The sequence below is a fragment of the Zosterops lateralis genome (assembly GCF_965231275.1).
Source record: "Zosterops lateralis genome assembly, chromosome: 5".
NCBI lineage: Eukaryota > Metazoa > Chordata > Aves > Passeriformes > Zosteropidae > Zosterops > Zosterops lateralis.
Genome location: NC_139766.1, coordinates 61218746 through 61235464, shown reverse-complemented (window position 1 = coordinate 61235464; position 16719 = coordinate 61218746). Strand labels below are relative to the sequence as shown.

At 41.5% G+C, this 16719-nt stretch overlaps 1 long non-coding RNA gene across 2 annotated transcripts; it reads left to right on the top strand.

Moving 5' to 3' along the window:
* Nucleotides 1-1127: 1127 nt before the first annotated feature.
* On the top strand, nucleotides 1128-14486 carry LOC310909340. Of its 2 annotated transcripts, none has more exons than XR_014590065.1 (4): nucleotides 1128-1241; nucleotides 3657-3820; nucleotides 5213-5377; nucleotides 10365-14486. It is a non-coding gene; the product is annotated as an uncharacterized lncRNA (long non-coding RNA). The 2 variants fall into 2 exon arrangements; XR_014590066.1 differs by having other exon boundaries at nucleotides 1128-1280.
* The last annotated feature ends 2233 nt before the right edge of the window (nucleotides 14487-16719 follow it).

The window sequence follows — 16719 nt, the reverse complement described above, 5'->3', positions numbered from 1 at the left end:
GAGGTTTTGTTCACAATAAAGAAAAATACACCGTACATATTTGTTAAGGCTCAAGGAGAAACCTTGCACCCACCCAAAAGCACCTGAAACACCTCAGCATTAAAATAAACGCTCCGTCAAGATAAGAAGGACCAAATTATAACTTATGAGTTATTACAGATGTTCTAAACAGAATCCCTACAGATGTTCTAATTAGAGTTAATACAGATGCTCTAATTATCCATATCTCCATTAACACTTCCAACCAGCCCTTGCACCACGTGCAGCAGCCCCAGCCACGAGTCTCTCCCCTCACTGCCCATTGCCCCCAGTGAGCCCAGGAAGCTGACTCAACCTGAAAAAAATTTTTTCAGGGAAAAGAAAAAAAAAAAAAAAAAAAAAAAAAAAAAAAAATTAACCTTATCATTAAAGCAAGGTTGGTTTTGCACACTGATCCAGGTCAGGGCCTGCCTGTCCCCATCCACACCTGGGCCGGGAGCCCTGTGGAGCGCAGCCCGCCCCGCGCGCCCTTTCCCGGTTCGCCCCGCGCCGCCTCCTCCCTCCCGCGGGCCGGGCTCGGGCACGGGCGGCTCGGCGGGGCGGGCCGGGCACGGGCACCGGGCGGGGGCGGCCCCTCCCGGCCTCCCGGAGCCGCGGCCGCTGCCCCGCCGTGCCCTGCCCGCCCGGCCGCCTCCCCTGCCCGCCGCCGCCGGCCCACGGCACTTACCGGCCCCCTCCTCCTGCTGTGCTCCCCTCACGCAGCTCGCCCCGCCGCGGCCCCGGCACTTCAATCTCCCGCGGCGGCCGCTCCGCCCGCGTCGCTCCCGGTGATGCGCCCGCTGCCGGCCCCGTCCTGTCCCGTCCCGCCCTCCCGCCGCGCCGATCCCCCCACGCCCGCTGTTGGTTTGTCCCGCCGGCCACACCTGCGGCTCGCACCATTCGCCGCGCGGGGGGCGCCGAGGGGGGGAAGAGGCGGGTGGGGAGAGCGCCGGGCGCCGAGACAGGGAGCGGGATGTAGCGCCGGGATGCTGCGGTGGGATCCGGCCCCGGTCGGCTCGGAGGAGCCGGATGGTGCCGCACCGAGCGGCAGTCGCCTCATGTCGTCCTCACCCGCAAGGCCCGCAGTGGTACAGCCGAGGAACCTCTCCTTCCCCTCACGCAGCAGGTCCCGGCCGGGGGCGGGAAGGGCCATGTGCCGGCGCCTCTCGGCTGTGCTGCCGCCGGGCACCCCGCTACACCTGGGTGTGCAGCGCCAAACGTTTGTAAGCGTTCTCCTGACGGGACTTTTCTTTCCTAGTGAAGTAACAGCCCGGGGAACAAGTGTGGAATAGGACAGGGGACACCCCGCGTCACTCTGGCCGCAGGGATCACCCCTCAGACACACAGGTTGGAGGGGACACCCCACAGCCACCACACAGGTTGGAGGAGATATCCCACAGCCACACAGGTTGGAGAGGATATCCCACAGCCACACAGGTTGGAGAGGATATCCCACAGCCACACAGGTTGGAGAGGATATCCCACAGCCACACAGATTGGAAAGGACATCCCACAGCAAGTTGTGTTGCCACAAGGAGAAGTTGCTGAACTTCTGTGCTGCCGCAGTAATTGAGTATATTTCTGAAATATAACCGTATACAAAGGGTGTATTCTCATATTCCATTGATCTTCCTTGGAAATGCTCTAGCAGACATGAGGAAATACGTGAAACGTTTGTAAAGCAGTAGTGGGAAGGTTGTGAGAAGAGTAAGCAAGTGTGTAGCAAATTCAAATTACATTTTTTCCCCCCTGACTAAAGCTTATTCAAGCTGGGAACTCAAAAGCAGTGTGGCCAGCAGGGCAAGGGAGGGAATTCTGCCCTTCTGCTCTGCTCTGCTCTGGTGAGAACCCACCTGCAGTGCTGCATCCAACTCTGGGGTGCAACATTAAAAGGGTGTGAATCTGTTGGAGGGGGTCCAGAGGAGAGCCATGGACATGCCCAGAGGGTTGGAACACCTCTCCTATGAAGACAGGCTGAGAGGATTGGGTTTTTTCAGCCTGGAGAACATTCTGGGGAGACCTTACTGCAGCCATTCAGTACCTAAAAGGGGCTATAAGAGAGCTGCAGAGGGATTTTTTACAAGGGCCTGTAGCAATAGAACAAGGGGACATGGCTTTAAACTGAAAGAGGGTAGGTTTAGATTAGACACTAGGAGGAAATCCTTTACTCTGGGGGTGGTGAGGCACTGGCACAAGTTCCCCAGAGAAGTTGTGGATGCCCCATCCCTGGCATTGTTCAAGGCCATGTTTGTTGGGACTCTGAGCAACCTGATCTGGTGGAAAGCGTCCCTGCCTGTGGCAGCGGTGTTGGAACTAGAACCCTTGCCAACCCAAACCATTCTCTGAGTCAGCTCTCCTGGCCATGCTCCCTCCCAGCTTTTCTTGCACTTCCTCACTGGCAGAGCATGAGACACTGAAAAGTCCTTGACTAAGGGTAAGCACTACTTAGCAACAACCAAAACATCAGAGTATTTTTCTCATACTGTATCCAAAACAGAGAACTGTACCAACTACTGAAAAAAAAAAAATAAAAAAAAAGAAAGAACTCTATCCCAGCCAAAACCAGGACATCATGGCAGAGGTGTTGGAACTATGTGATCCTCAAGGTCACTTTCAACCCAAACCATTCCATGATTCTGTGATTCTCTGATCAAGCCGAAGAGTTTAGAGGGCATTAATAAATAAATACTTCAAGCTAGCTAGCATGAATGTTAATAGTGGAGATGAAGCCTGATGCTTAAGGGAACACAGTTAAAAATAAATAAATAAAGAGGGTGGTCTGGTTAGAAAAAATATTTTGTATTGTCTCTTTGCTTAGTAGTCCATGATGAGATTTGTGTCCTGTCAAACCCCAGCCTGAAAGACAAAGAACTAGAATTTGAGTTGTCTCAACCCCTTCTGAAGTGAATCTCAGCAGCCTTAAGTTTAATTCCTCCATGATACCATTTTATTTATGGATGTCTGTGTGTGGACAAACTTGGATTTAATTCTGCTGATGAGAACTAGAGCTGGATTTCATGTCCCTCATACAGAATAGAGGTGCAGTTAGAGCAGAATATAGTAATGGTTGCATTATTCCTGTATGCTATTTATAGCTGACTGCATCTTTGTGCTTTATCCATCAGCCAAAGATTGTACCCTCCCAGGATCTGCATTCCTTCAGAACCTCTCAGGGAACTACAAAAATGCATTCTGCTTGACTTTGAAATAATTATTCCCCAAAAATTTAGTAATCATGTAACATTTTACCTTCTGGAGAGCTTTGGTCAAGGCTAGAATTTTAAAAGATTTAATTCCACATTGGATTCAAGGTGTTGAACATTCAGCACCTGAAAAATGATGGGCTGATGGCACAGGCAGCAGCTTAATATCTCAGCACAACAGAGCAAGCAAAAGAAGGGCTGGTTTGAGTTTGTGGAATGAATTCCTGTGGGACCAGCTGATTAACACTGTTCCACATAGAATGAAAAAGACAGGATAAAAGGGTGACATGATGGTCACACTTAGTTTTACCCAGAAGTATTTATTTTTTTTCTGCTGTGGAAGGTGTATCTTCAGATTCTGGGCAGGAAATCCCATTGCCGTCTCTAATTGGGGAAGAATATTTTCCTTGGTTGGATTTTTTTTTTTTTTTTTAGACAAATGGTTCCCATTCAGTGTAACACAAATGGCACAAAGCATGTTGTGGTAGAAGCTGTTCCTTCCACCTTTGAGGAACACTTCATAAACTGTCTTGAAGATGTTGGTCTGAAGATTTGTAAAGTCAAGAACTGCTGAGAGTTGAGGCGAGAAGGTATCTGAGGTAAATCGAGGCTTTTAAAAGCTTTCAGAGCTCGTGAATGGTTGTACTCTAAGCACAGAAGGAAGATGGCAGAACCATATCCATTTAAAACAGCGTTTTTAGTGGCATAAATATAAAACAGGAGTAATTTGCTGTAAACTGGGGGCTATCAATTCAGGTAGTGTGAACGGGTAGTTACATTGTACTAAAAAAATACTCTTTTCACAGTTTCTTTATGCTGCCAGAGCTTTGTGTAGGGTTCATGTGGCAAGGTTTTGGCAGAGGAGGCCCACAGGGGTGGCTTTTCTGCAAGAGGCTGCCAGAAGCTTCCCACACGTCCAAGGGAACCAAGGCCATAATCCTGTTTACAGAAGTAACTGTGTGACTGCAGCTAGAAAAAGCCAGGAGTCTGGCAGCAGTGTTTGCAGAAAAAATATTTCCTGTAGCTTGGAATGAGTAAACAGTAACACTGTGGAGGAGTGCTTTAAATCAGTCTAATGAAAACCAATGAAAATTAGTCTTAACGCCAGTGAAGGGAAAAGTTTGATTTAAATGATTGTTTATATTAAATTACAGTTGTGTTGTGTCTTAAAGACTGATTTTTCACTGTTTGGTCACCATTAAAATGTGCTGATTATGGTCTTCATGCATAATTTGACATTTATTATTGCTAGCAAAGAGGATGTGGTGTAGTTACATACATCTGAGACATTTCAGATTTCAACATAAGATCTTAATTTGTACATACATTTCACTAGTTGGGAAGCTGAGGACTGTTTATATTCTTTCTTCTTTTTTTCCCCCCCTAGGTAGTTATTACACTTTTACTTGTTGTTCAGACTCCTACTGGATAAATATGGGAATTGAAAGAAAGTAATGAGGGAAAAAACCTTCTTTATAGTTGCTTTTAATTTAATAAGATTACTATGTATCTATTTGATCCTTCTTCTTAAGGAGATTTTCTAAATATGTTTTGCATTAAAAAATGTTTTATTAAAACAATGGAAGTATACTTGCAGGAAGAGAATGTGACTGGTTTGATTACTCAGTCTCGTTCCAGTGTGTAGAACTAGCAGAGATCATCCTGTAATCTCCACCTCTTTTTTATTTATGGATGGAAAGAATGAAAAAAAAATCAGCTGAGGTAATCCATTTGAGTGAGCTGGTTGAATGAACAGAAGTGAAGGAAATGCTGCCACCTTGTTTGCAGAAGGAGATCCTTGTCAGAAACTGGTTCAACACTAGAGTAAACCAAGATTAATCCTTCAGCAGCTTGAATAAAAAGTCCATACTGCTTAATAACTCTATTCCTGTAGTATTAGAATTATTATTTTGTTTAGCAAGGCAGACATGTTTAAAATTAAATTTTAATTGGTCGAACTGATTGATTTTATTTTTATTATTTTATTTTAGAGATCCAGGGAAGCTACCAGGGAAGAACCCTTTTTTTTTCCTTACCTTGAAATCAGGCACAAAATCAGAATCTTCCAGAAACCAAGTACTTTTCTTCATATGAAAGGAGGCTGTATGTGATTGGAGGAGCCTGTCTTTTAACAAGGCAGGAAAAATACCTTTCAGGTATATAAATCTCTAATATTGCTGCAGAATATTTATTCTTTGAAGTGTTTTGGAAGGAGCAGCAATTCGTAGCACTATCAACTTTGTTTAAAGTAAGTGCAAGCCCATAAAATTATATTCATTAATAAAGTCAGGATAGGTCATGTTACTAATAGAGCTCTAGTGGTAAATAGAAAAAAATACAAAGAGATGGACTTTGTAGGAGCCAATCTTGCTGAATAATAAGAGGGTTTTTTGTATTTTGGCGTTCCAGCTCTAGCCTTCTGTTGCCTGTGCTGTTCTGAGCCCCAGAAGCAGTGAAAACCCGTGGCGTTTGGGGGCAGTGGTTTTCCTCTGGCTGGTGATGCCGGGGCCGTGGCTTGTAATTCAGCTTTTGGTCGTTAGATGCCGGTAGCTGCCCGGGTATTTTGGGCCCTGGGTTTTGTGACGTGTTCGAGTGTGAGGTGAGAGCACAGCAGGGACTTCGGGCTGGTGTTTTGGTAGGGGAACACAGGCAGTGCACTCCATGCGTGCTGTCCGACTCCAAAAAAAACCCCAAACACAGTCTACCCCCCAAAAAAAAAAAACAACCCCAACAAAACAAACCCAAACCGCACCACGACAGAAAAAGAGATTTTTGACTGAAAATGCAGCTGAGTGAAGGATGCAGCCCGGCTCCAGAACACAGGGCTAAATCGTGTCCATTCCTCTGAGCTCAGTCTCTCCCCAGCCATTGTACTACAACAGCTCTGAGGTGTAAATAAAGCAGCAGGGGATTATCAGGTTGCTCTCCCATTTATTCTGCCTCTGCCAGCTGAGTACAGGCACAGAAATGCACTGTTTTGTTGGCCTGATGCCACGAGAAGCTCTTTGTATGCATTAGTGGCTCCCTGTGCTGTGGCAAGGTCAAGTCCTACTGTTGATTTGTGCAGGGACGGAATTGCAATACCTGCTTGTGATTAAGATTATGCCAAGGAGTGCCACTGATAGCACACTGCTTTGCTGGAAATACCACCATGTTCCTAGGTTTTGTCAGTGACTGCAAGTAATGCTCTTTGAAAGTATGGATTTCCCACATGCTGTGTTGCATTTCAGTGGGATGCAGGCCTTCTGCAGGTTTTCAAGTGCAGCATTCACGTGCATTTTGTGCAAGAGTTAGTATTAATTCAGCTGATGATGACACTTTGGGGCATTTGAACTGTGTATGCCTCTACTGCAGAATGTTTTCAGTGATAAGCCAAATTAACTGAATAATGCATTAACTGAAAACAATTAAGTAAGGCTGCCATGGTTAACAATGTGCAATTCTTCTTTAACTGCAGACCTTTTAAGCCTTTTTCATCTCAGTCTCAAAGCACAGACCCTCTCGAACAAGAGCTTCCCTGTCCATTTTGTAGATGAGGAAACTGGAACAACAAAATTTGATGATACGTACATGATCATGCAGGAAGTGTCTGATGCATCTGGAAATGAAGCCTGGGTGGGTTCCCAATCTCTATTCTTGTGCTTTCACTGCCACATTAATTTTTCCATTTGCTGTACAGCTTTATATGGTAACAGTGGTGTTGCTGTTTTTCACAAGACGGTCTGAGCTGGTGTCCAGATTAGAACAATGGCCATGACAACTGTTTTCTCTTTGATAAAGTACCATAGAAATGCACAGTGCTTTCAGGCAAGCACATGTGTCAACAAAGAATGCAGTGCCTGTTCCTTGACTTAAAAGTTTCCTTTGTGAGCACAGATTTCACAGGATGCTACTCCATGGACTTTCCACTGTTTTTTCCCAAATCAGTGAGGCTGCAGCTATATAAATGAAGTCTGAATTTTGCCTTCTAGTTTCAAAGTAGCCATTTAATAATCAAGCAGACATCAGAGTGTATTTTGTGCTGGCTTTTAACTCAATGATATGCAGCACTGCAGTTGAGAAGGCTTTCACTGCAGCTGTGTCTCAGCTTGACTTGTAAGGTTGCTAAAGGAATATCTCATTCTTGTGCCATATTTGTCTTGCTTTTTTTAAAAAAAAATATTTATTTGCTTTAGAGAACAGAACCAGACATAAGCATCTGTTTCTCAATGAGGTGGGGTATTTTGGGGGGGATGTGGGGGTGTTTTCACCCTGTGTTACACTTGGTTTCACTAAAGAACATAACTGAGTAGCCCAAGGTGATTCAGTGAACTGATCAACCTCCCTGAAAATGTTAAACTCATCTGGCTCCTTGTATTTTAAACTTGTCTAGCCACTAAATATTGGCTCCCAAATGAAACAAAACTTTGGGAACTGGAAGTCACTTTTCATACTGTCTAATTGCCATTCTTATGTGGGAAAATTAGTATAAAAATCCTGCCTGGGAATGCTACCAAAATTGTTTTAATAATGTTAAACAAACTCTTTGCATCAAATAATTTATTATTTGTTGACAGTGATTCACACAGTGTGTACATAGGAAAAGCTAAGCATGTTTTACTGGACCAAAGCAGGAGTGTGTGAGGTGATGCTGTATTGATCAGCCCAGCAGAAAACAGATGCCGTTTAAGAAAAAGACAACAGTTTCTGCCAGTATAAAAACAAAGGGGAAGAATTCTCTCAGAAAAGCATCTTTTCTTGTATAATGATTTAAAAAGACAAATATTTCCGGTTACTCAAAATTTTTCTTTCCAACTATTATTCAAAGGCTTTCTTCTCTCTATGCTTTTCCCTTTCTCATCCTTTCTGTTCCAGTTTGGAAAGTGTTGTGATGACCAGGACGATTTGAGGCAGTAAGTGAGGAAAGGTTTGTGAGGAGAATCTATTATTAGACTGATAGAGTGGTAGAAAATGACCATACTTTAAGGCACAGGTGTGATCTGAGGAAAGGTTTGTTTGTTCAGTGCCTTATCTGTGTTTGTCACTGTGTCACCTGGTGTAATAACAGAAAAAAAACCCAACAAAATCTTGACTTTTATTTTCATATTGTCTGTCCAATTTATGTTTTTTCTCTCTGTCCATCCTCTGTTTTCAACTCTGAAAACAAATGGAGACAAAATATGGAGAAAGTTGAATAGAAAGGGAATGCTAAAACTTTTTTCTTACTTATTCATGGAGTGAGGGGGGTTGTTTGCCTTTGGGAGAGGGAGATGACTTCTAATAGCAAAACATTACTTAAAAACAAGAGAGAAAATACTACTGCATAAATAAATTTTGCATATAAATTCATGTAAGACAAAACCTATAAACTGAAAATATATACCTCAGTTTAAAGTTGAGCTTGCATCTTTGTGTCTTTTAGAAAAAAAAAACATTTTATTTTGCACACCAACTTTTAAAACAAATTATGTGTCTTCCAGTCATGTGGCTTACAATGTAGTATTAACTACTTATGTAAAGGTATTTTACCCACATTTCTTCATATTTCTTTTCACTTTCTTTAAATGCAGATTGTTTTATGTAAATGCTTCTCTAAATAAAAATCTTTCCTGATTTGCTAATAAAGGGAAGATAAAGATATATACTCCAAGGTGGACTGACATAGCTCTTGCATAATCAGCTATTCCAGGATAACAATTCTTGCTTGGATAGGCTTTTCCAGAACAAAAAACAGTTTACTCCAAAATAATAAATATTTTTCCAAAGTAGAATGACTCCTCACTGATTAGGTTCTTGTCTGCTGAAATAAAATACTTACCTGAGAATAGGTGGTTCAACCAAATAACCCCTTTGTAGCAAATATTTTAGTTAGTTTTTCTGGGGCAGCTCAGGTAAGATGTTGGCATCCCAAGGTTTTCAAACAAGGGGAAATTATGTAAGTTTTGACTGAAAGAGGTGCCTACCTAGCTCATTGTATCATTCCTAACTCACCAAGACGTGCAGTATGGAATTTCAGAAGTACAATAATTGGGAGATATTTCTCTACAACAAAAGGTTATGTTTCAGGGGGAGACTGCTTGACTTCTTGTTCAGTAACAGTCACATTCCATTCTCTTCCACATCATCTTATTTACTCTAGCAACAAACTCAGCTGATGGGTTTGGCTGGTACTGTTCACTTCTGCTCTGAGCCTTGGCCACTGGAATTTTTAACATTTCCAAAGAGGTTTCCAGGGGTTACAGACTCAGAGCCCTTCCTGCTGACCAGCAGACCATCATCTCACCCAGATATTAGTCCAGTGCTCAGGCAGCAGAGTGGTGACCGAAGGAGACAGATAGTGTCTTCTCCTGCTAGATTAATCACATAATTGTCTGTCAAATTACTCAACTTTCCTCCACTGGCACTGGAACTGAGACTGTCTCTATTCCTGCCAAAGAGTACTCCCCTATCTTTGGCTGTATTTTAAGCTTTTCCAACTTGTGCAGGCTATCTCTGCCTATTATTTTTCTGACATCATACATTCTGCTGTCAGTAATCCTGCAACACACAAATAATTTGTTTTTTATGTCTGTAATTTATGCTCCAGAGTTGAGTAAATTGCTGCAGTTCAGACCCAATCCAAAGTCTAATTAAGTCATTGGAAACATTCCAGTTGACTTCACTAGGCTTTTACATCAGGCCCATAAGTAGTACTTGCCTGCCGCTAAGTCAGAACTTATAAAAGACAAACAAAGCAGAACACTTTTTTACCGTTCCTAGTCAAAAAATACCAAGGTAAGAAAAAAATAGTAAAAAAGAATCAGACTGTGGTTTAAATTGCAACTCTTTCAGCTGCTAGTCTTAAAGAGTGCTTCATTCAATAAAAAATACAATAAAAAAGCTACTTAAGCATCAGTACATTAAAGGATTTATGAAGAAGTTTATTTTATTTATTTCTGGTGTTTTTTTCTTGTATTTTAATTGCCTATTTTGGTGGATTCTACGTCATGCCAACATGAGTAAATCTCTTGTGATTGCTAAATGTTACTTTTATTTTCAAAGTCTCATTTTATATGTTATAGAGAGCAAAGTGCTGCAGCTATCACCAAATGTGTGATGCACTTGATGAATAAGAAAAGTTAAAAAGATAAGAAAAAACCCCAGTATTTATTATTTCTTTTGCAGAATCCGAGCAGCAGTGTGAGAAACGGGGACTCTTGCTCCCCCTAGTAATTGTGCCGACAATTGTGCAAACTGTTCAACGTCTCTTGAAAAAAACTGAACTCAAAATGTTTAAAAGAAAAACCCCACCACGCTGATTTTTTCCCCAGAGGTGCAGCAGATTCTGTAAGGTAAACAAGCAGTAGTACTGTGCTGTGGGTGCAGGTGGCTAATTAGTGCTCATCCCTATCTTTAATCCCAGGGGAAGGGAGAAAACCTTTCAAATCTCTCTATCAAAAATGGATGTAGTCAAGCTTGAAAGGAGGCCATGACAAGCTGACTGTAGAAGCTGTGTGAACAGTTAGTTCAATTAGATCTTTAATGCAAATATCTTTGGAATACAGTTGCATTTGCATATCCCTCAGCTAGGACTTAAGTCAATATTTTTAGTACATTTTTCAGCATCCACTGAAATTAAATTAGTGAAATATTTGTGAAATGTAACTTCGGCATCTAGAAAACAACAGATTAAAATACCATTTATGAACTAAATGAAAAAGAAGTTTAACTGAGTTTCAAGGTGCCAGGGCAGAATCTGAAGAACCTGCCAGAATCTGAAGAGCTGGATTCTCACAATTCTAAAGAGATTATATAAGGTCAGATTCACAGATTTAATTAGGTATCTAATTTCCTTTGGCCTTCTTAGTGATGTTATAAAGATCTGGTTCCTAGCTTTGCACCTCCTGATTCTGTGGATGTTTCTCTCAACAGCATGTCCTCAAAACTAGAAAAAAAAACAAAAAGAGGAGGGGAGGAGGAAGAGAGCTTTTAGTATTGGATCAGCTCTCTGCTCTGGTTTATTATTCAGCTCCACAGACAATGGCAGTAGAACAAACAGGGCGTGGGCACAGGCGTGGAAGTGATCAGGGATGAGGAAAGGGCTGGAAGCACTTTGCTCTGCCCGTGTGAGAAGTGGCCTTGGAACCAGAGCCTCATCTCCTCAGGCCTCATCTACACCACAACGTTTTCCAAGCAAAGTTACCACATGTTCCCACACGAGTTTGTAAGTTGGCAAAACATAACCCTTGGTCTGGGTGAAACTTCCCATACCACAGCAGCCCTCAGCCACCAACCATTCTGCTCATGACACAGCAGCAGTGGCATCCAAGAGCTCCTGCCCCTGCCTCTGCTCATAGCAAACATTTTTTAAGCAGTCATTCTTTGTGTAGGGGTGCATATCTAACAGGTTTTCTGAGAGGTGATGGCAAAGCCTTCTGGTTACACAGATAATCCCTACTGCTATTTTGTTCCATTTTTCTGTGGAAGTGAGCTCTTTGCAGTCAGACTGTTTGTTACAGGTAGTGCACTGTAATAATCTTTAAATGCTTTCTATCAGGAAAACCTTACATTTAAAGACAACTTATAAATCATAGTTATCAAGTATGAAATACCCGAGTTTAAAAAAAGAGAAAACATTTTCTATTGCATTCACATCTGGGAACAAGAGGAATGAGAGAAAAAAAGGAGTTTTCTCTCCCTGAGCAGGTTTCCAGAATTTAATTTAATTGCGTTTGGGAGACTCGTCTATCGGTGTTGTAGCACTTACACTGTGTGGTGGTAACTGCATTGCTTGGTAACTGTTTGGACAGGAAAAACAATATAGTAGAGAAGCAGAAACACCTGCAGTAAACCAGCTTGGTGCACACAACAGCAGGAAATCCTCCTGAGTGCAACAAGTGCATGAGGTAGATACCATAGCAAAGAAGCCAAAACCAGGGTAAATATTTTGTGCTGTTTTCCTTGCGCAAGATACTTGGATCAGTTGCACTCTCCTGTGTTTAAGCCAACAATGTTTTCTGTTCTGTGAACACTGACAGTGGCAAGTGGTTATGCAAAGAGGTCCCCACCAGGGAAAGCAGTGGAACTGAATGAAAAGTCTGTTCCTGTTTCTCACCTCAATGTTCAATCAAATACACTGAATGGAGAGAATGAGTTTCTTTTGAAAACTTTATTAGTTGTCTGAAGAATGTCTGCTGCACAAATAGGATGACTGCATTTTGAAACTGGTATTTTTTTGCTGCATCAGTTCAGTTCTAGAAGTGCTCGCTAAGATTTGCACAGGAGCATTCTAAATCCTCTCGATGTCCTTATTTAGTGGAAACTTGAAAAACTAGAAAACTAGGCCATGACATACAAATGTGCATGTCTGTACTAATATAGGCTAGGCTAAGGCTTCCACAAACTTTTGATAGTAATTCTCATTCTGATGGCAGCTGCTGAGAACTTCGTGGAACAATAGTCCAGTTTGGAAAAAAAAAGACCAAAGTATACATAATTTCAGAATTAGAAAGGCTTCTGCTCTTGATTTACCTTATTTATTATTTATTTTATTACCCTTCTTTATGCAGTAGTATCAGTAAACACACTGTCATGATAAATTTCATTTCAATCGTAATGAACATGGTTCTCTCCTCATCCTTGACTATAGCTATATAAACAATTATTATAGAAAGCACAGAAAAAGCTGAAAAATATTTTCATATTTCTTCACTGATTCCATCCTCACAAAAAATATGTTATTGCTGTAATCTGAACATAATTTTCCCTGAGATTGTAATTTCTGTCAATTTTGAGTTTAATATTAAGGGCTCCTTTACAAACTGATCACATTAGCTTTTTATTTCAACTAAAAGCCCTGATTCTGCAATTATATAGATTTAAAAACCTTTTTCTTAAAAAAATTCTAAAAATCCTTTACAAATTACAATAGCTACTGCTGATAGATAGGGGATGTAACACTATGGAGTAACTATTTTATATGAAGAGAAGAGAAATAATGAACAAGCAATTCAACCCTGCAGCACTAGCCCTTCTTTACTATCAAATAAATCCTTACATATACTTTCAAACACCACTTCTATCTAGAGTCTGCAAAATTTGAAAATAATGTAACTTTAGACTGAGAAATGCAGTCCCTGTCAGCTGTAGTGAGAATAATGTACAGGAAAAGGTGATGTAATGATCATATCACTTACATTATTCTCTCCCTAATGAATAATCTTCCACACTAAGGATGAGCTCACTTACTATTATTGGAGCACATCTGTAGGCCACAGCACACTGCTGAATGTAGCAGAGTTTGGATGCTGTGTGATCTGCCTGTAGCTAACACTTTTCATTAGAATTGCAAAACCATTATATGGACTACAGATGGAGGAAATTTTTCTCATGAGGAATCCGACAGAATCAAAGAAACAAAGCTTTTATTCACAGCAGTTGTACTTGGGATTCACACACTTCCTAAGCGCAGCTACGTCTTTCTTTGAAAACCAGTCCCAGACTATTATTAGTTTGAAACATCTAAAACATGTGATGAATGTTTTCTCTTCTTATTTCAGCCAGAGCTCACATGATTAGTATAGTAGTCTAAGTTTGATTTCAAACTAAGGATAGAAAATCTACTCTATTTCCATTCCTATTCCTATTTGTACCTTCAGTGCAGACAGTCTGTGTGCTCAGTTGTGCAACTGTGTAACTGACTTATGTAATGTGCTTTCTGTAAATGATGAATCATATTCTTATTTATACCTGGTAATATAAGTACGGCTGGGAGTCAATTTGGAACTCAAGAAATAACATCATTAGAGCCACTGAGTAATGTAATTCAGTATTACAAATGTCTTGAATACACAAGCTTTTATTAATATTAATGAAGCAGGAATGGACAAGGAAGAATACAGTGTGTAGTAGAAAGTCTAAAATAAATAGTGTGTCCCATGGAACAGGCACATTCCCTTATGCTGTTCTCCTTGTGCACCTAATGCAGTAATAGTACTGGGATGGAAGGAATACTGGGAACATTTTAGGCTCCAATTCAGGAAAGGGTTAAGCATGTGCTTAAAATGACATGTGTTTCTATGTGTTTTGCTGAGTGCACTACTAGGAGCAGAACATAACAGACTAGATTCCTTCTTTGTGGTGGCAGTGTCTGTGTCTGTGGGAGCAGTGTTTCTATGCATAACTATACATTTCTCATTTAAGTAGAAATAAAGTTTTCTCATTTCAGTGTTTTGGCTCTGTACTCATAAAATCAGTTAGAGAAGTCGATTTTCATAAAATTTTTTGAACTAAAAATATAGCAAGGATTGCAAAGGAAACTTGAAAACCATTCCTCTTCCAAATATGGTCCTAACACTGGGATCTTTCCCCTTAGCCAAACCACCTGTCATCACAAATCCCAAACTAGACTTATATGTGTGTGCCCCCATGTTCACAGGCAACCCCTTGTGTAAGCAGCAGTTACACGGTGTTAGATTTGAGTAATTTGCCTCTGGGGGTAATGATACCTCAGGCTCCCCCACACTGACACTGATGTCCCCATTCCCATAACAGCTGACCCAGCTCTCAGCCCACCCCTACTCCTCTGTAGCTCTCGGGCTGCTGGTGTCCCCTTGCAGGATGAGCCTGGGCTGTCCCTGTGTGTGCAGGTGAACTGGGGGAGTTGCTGGCCTGATCTGTGGCTCTGTGGAGATTTCTTCCCAGGTGGCTCCTGCTGGAAGCTGGAGCAGCTTGTCATGTTTGTGCTGAGGTCTGCACCAGCCTCAGGCCTTGCCCAGCTGGACTGTGCTAACAGAAAATTCCTGGTTTGGATTCAGCCTAGGAGGTACCATAGCTCCTGGAGGATTGCCTGCCATCTATCCCTGTGGTTATCTGTGGGAATGAAGCACCAACAATTGGCATTAGTGGAGGCTGGGCCACTCACTGTGAGAAAGACACTGAGGGGCTGGATGGAGTCCAGAGAAGGGCAACAGAGCTGGGGAAGGGTCTGAAGCATAGGTCTGGTGAGAAACAGCTGAGGAGGCTGAGGATGTTTAGCCTGAAGAGAAGGAGGCTCAGGGATGACCCTTTCACTCTCTACAAGTGCCTAGGAGGAGTTTGGAGCCAGGTGGGAGTTGGCCTCTTCTCTCAAGTAACAAGACAGCCTTATATTGTGCCAGAGGAGGCTGAGATTGGACATTAGGAAAAATTTCTTCCCCAGAAGGGTGGTGGCAGTGGCTCCAGGCAGTGGAACAGCACACCAGGGAAGTAGCAGAAGTGTCCAAAAAACATATGGTTGTGCCACTTAGAGTCATGGTTTAGTGGTGGACTTGGCAGTGCTGGCATAACAGTGGGACTTGATGATCTTAGAAGCCTTTTCCAGCATTATCAGTTCTGTGATTCTATAATCCCATGTGTAGAAATTCTCATTTGCTTACTAAAATTTGAACTGCACTCATTGCAAAAGACATTTTGTCTTCCTCTCTTATGCTTAACTGGACATCTTTCTTCTATCACTTCCATCACAAAACATTTTAAACTTTAATTTTTGGGATATGGATGTTTCTTCTAGATTTACTAATTGGAGCCCACAATGCTTGCCTTGACACATTTCATAAACATTTTTTATGTTCTGTTTCTATTAGCTCTCTTTCTCCTAGCTGTCTCCTCACCATTTCCTTTGAGAGGCATCAAGATTGTTCCTCTGCCCTATTTCAAGACCTGAATAATTCTACAAAATTAATGCATGATGTCAAGTATGGGTAGAAATAAGCCATTATGTGCCTCATCACTATATTAGTCATTGATTTATTCAGCTCACTCTCAACCTTCATACAAATATATCACATCTTATAAAATTTCTGTCTGTTGCTATTTTTAGTGGATAAACATCAGCCAGCAAAATAAACATTTCCATTCCATAGTATGAGATAGAATGGAGGAAAATATATTTGGTTCCTCCTATTAATTTCAGTTGTCCAAGTGATTTTTTCTCAGTGTTTGTGTCTAGTCTTTGCCTGTGTAGACATATTTCTATAAATTCTAGAACAAGTCAGTTTTATTCTGTGCAGTGCAACACCAAGTGAAAGTATCAGCCCCTACCCTGACAAGCCAGTGAGTAATTTTTCTCTCTCACAGCCTGCAAAATAGTCAGAATACATAGTATGTATGTATATATGTGCATTTTGTGACTACAATATATTTTCTCAGGGAATGTGAAATTTCTATAATTGCAGCAATGGGCACAGTAAAACAAGAGTACAGATGATTACAGTTTTCACAAAGTGAATGGAAGTTTGTTTTCCCATAAAGCAGCAGGTAAGGAAAACACATAAAACCTCTTTGTTGAAAAGGGATGATGTTTCCACATCTTTTACAAAAAGCACTTGTTTCATAGATTTTTTTAGTTCCACTAGAAAAATCTAGCCCAAGAAAGGTGAACTGAATGCAAAATAGAAATAAAACTCTTTTATTGTAAAGAAAACAGTAAGGGGGTAGAAGTAGAGTGTTCAGAGACACTGGTCAGGCTGCTTTTGTACCCTTCACTCCTGCCTTCAGCATT